General features: G+C 37.2%; 1 pseudogene; it reads left to right on the forward strand.

Moving 5' to 3' along the window:
• Nucleotides 1-888: 888 nt before the first annotated feature.
• Nucleotides 889-1,740, forward strand: LOC102497965 (chromobox protein homolog 3 pseudogene; annotated as a pseudogene).
• Nucleotides 1,741-2,801: the final 1,061 nt, after the last annotated feature.

Consider the following 2,801-nt stretch of genomic DNA (forward strand, 5'->3'; position numbering starts at 1 on the left):
CAGACTTGCCTAGAAGATTAATTATTATTACTGGAGAGATTTTTGCTATAGGGTGCATGTGCTCGCCCAAAAGACAGAGACAAAAAGCAAGAAATCATTCCCCCAGGGGACAGTCACACTGCAATCCTTTTCCCCCCATTCTCTTCCTGGGATCTCAGGCACTCATGTGCATGCACATGCACAAGCACCCAGTGTGAGTTTTAAGCCATTGAGTCTAGGACTCAAATGCTGCCAGCCATGCGGGAGTCCAACAACTTAACCGCTACGCCACCTGCTAGTCCTTTGCCTAGAAGACTTTTAAGACTCCTTCGCAAGCAGCCACTCCAAGAATATGACAGAATATCTGCACTCTTTGTAGACTGATAAAAGTTCTACTTAAAAAATAAATAAAAATAGTAAAATAACAATGTTATTTAAATACGAGTTGTTTTCAAACTCGAGGGAAATAATTCACTTTTACAATCCCCTTTATAATGCTTGTTTCTCTTTGGCTCTTTTTGTACTAAAATTTCAATATGGCTTCTCAAATGGGTTTCCTGTAGTTCTGTCCACTGCCTTCTAAAATGCATCAGCTGGACTTCTAGCCACTTAATTGATAAAGCTGCTGTTCATGACTGCTATCTCTCCTCCATCCTCATCTTTCTGCTGAATTTGATAACAGAACTCCATATCCTCACCTAACCTCTCTTTTCCTACACACTTTAAACTCATGAAGAGAGAAACTATACTCTAAATAAGCTTATATCCCTTTCAACATTATTTTGCCTGTAAGAGGCTTCCAAAGGTACACTAAACAAACAAACAAACAAAAAGTGGCATCTCCATCCCAGTCGGAGTGAGACTAGGATGCAACTCCGAGTGGTAAAATCTTTAAGTATGCAATAACAAATGGCCTCCAATAAAACTACGTTGCAAAAACTGGGTAAGAGACAGAATGAAAAGAGTAAAAAAAGTGTAAGAGGCAGATCCTGAATAATTTATGGTGGAAAAAGTACTGAACTGTATGAATGCGAAGGGGGACTGTTTACTGAAGTGGAAGGGATTTACAGATGCTGACAATGCCTGGGAACCAGAAGAAAATTTAGACCATCCAGAGTTAATTGAAGCATTTCTTAATTCTCAAAAAGCTGGTAAAGAAAAACATGGTGCAGAGAGAAAGTCTTATCTGACAGAGAACCCGATGATAGCAAATCTAAGAAGAGAGATGCAACTGATAAACCAAGAGGCTTTGCCAGAGGTCTTGATCCCGAACGAATATTTGGTACCATGGACAGCAGTGGAGAGTTGATGTTTCTCATGACATGAAAAGATTCAGATGAGGCAGACTTGGTGCTGCCAAAAAGGCAAATATGAAGTGTCCTTAAATTGTAATTGCTTTTCTTTTCCTGAGAGTATTTTTTGTTTTTGTTTTTGTTTTTTGTTTGTTTGTTTGTTTTTGCTATAGGGTACATGCACTCACCAGAGAGACAGAAAGCGAGAAATCATCCCCCGTGGGGGTTGGTCATGCCACAATCCCTTCACTTCCAATCTCTCTTCACTTCCAATCTCTTTTCAAGATTTTCGGCACACACGCACAAATTCCCGGTGTAAGTTTTAAGTTGCCGGGTCCGGGAGGCAAACCGCTGTCAGCTATGTGAGAGTCCAGCAACATAACCATTACTCCATCTGCTGGTCTCTGTAATTGCTTTTTATGTAGAGAAACTAACTTGGCATTCTTGTTCAGAAGATGAAGCTCAATAACTGTTTGCACTGATGTATATACAATCTTAATATCTGGGTCTTGGATTTTGATTTAATAGTATGGAGATTTAACTACATAAGAAAATCAAGTCTGATATGTTTGTTTTGAAACCAGTATTGGAGTTGAGGTGGGGAGATTGCATCCCAATAGCAATGGTAACTTTGAACAAGTAAAATAATGCTTTCTGTAGTTGCTTCCTTTTCAGAAAAGAACATTTGATACCATGATATTTTATTTCCTCTGCATTTGAGAACAGGTTTCTAAATGTTAGGGAAATTTTTCATCATTATGACTCAGTCAGAACTTGTGTTCAACTCACACGACTAAGTACCAGTCTGGATTTGTTTTTCATTTTTGTGTGTGTATGCATAGAATAATATGTAAATGATTTTCTGTTTTTGAAACCTTCACCAAAACAAAAGCCATGGGTAAGCTCGTGTTTCTGAAATGCCATTATTCTGAGCAACCTCAGAATAAGAAATAATTTGCTTCAATTTAAGTTGACAGTTTCCCTGAAGCCATAACCTTTCAAATGATTTTATAATTGGACCGTCTAAATTGGATAACTCTTAAAGCAGCTATATCAGAACCTCTGTCTATCTACAGTCATATAAATGCAATCAGAGTTCTTGAAAGGAAAAATTTTACCATTACCAACAAACTCCCCTCTCAGTTTAGAAAAAGAAAGAAAGAAAGAAAGAAAGAAAGAAAGAAAGAAAGAAAGAAAGAAAGAAAAGGGAAAAAAAACACACACACAGAAAAATCCTGGTGTTTAGCTAAAATTGACTTAGTTAATAGGACATTTTAATTCTCTAGTGAAAATTTCCTTTACTAAAGTTGAAATCCTTATGATAATAGTGACTTTTTAGTCACTACTGATGAAATATCTAAGATTTGGTTCATGGAAACCTAATCAGATGGTTAAAGATGTTAGCAGTTTAGGACTTGCTGGCATAAATGGACGAACAAATTTGTGATCTAAACCAGTGACCTGCGTGTTTCTTTTCTTTATCCCAAATCATTCCTCATATGTAGGCTAAATCTTTTCAGTATTTGGGTA

The sequence above is a fragment of the Tupaia chinensis genome, unplaced genomic scaffold, assembly GCF_000334495.1.
Source record: "Tupaia chinensis unplaced genomic scaffold, TupChi_1.0 Scaffold146177_1, whole genome shotgun sequence".
NCBI lineage: Eukaryota > Metazoa > Chordata > Mammalia > Scandentia > Tupaiidae > Tupaia > Tupaia belangeri.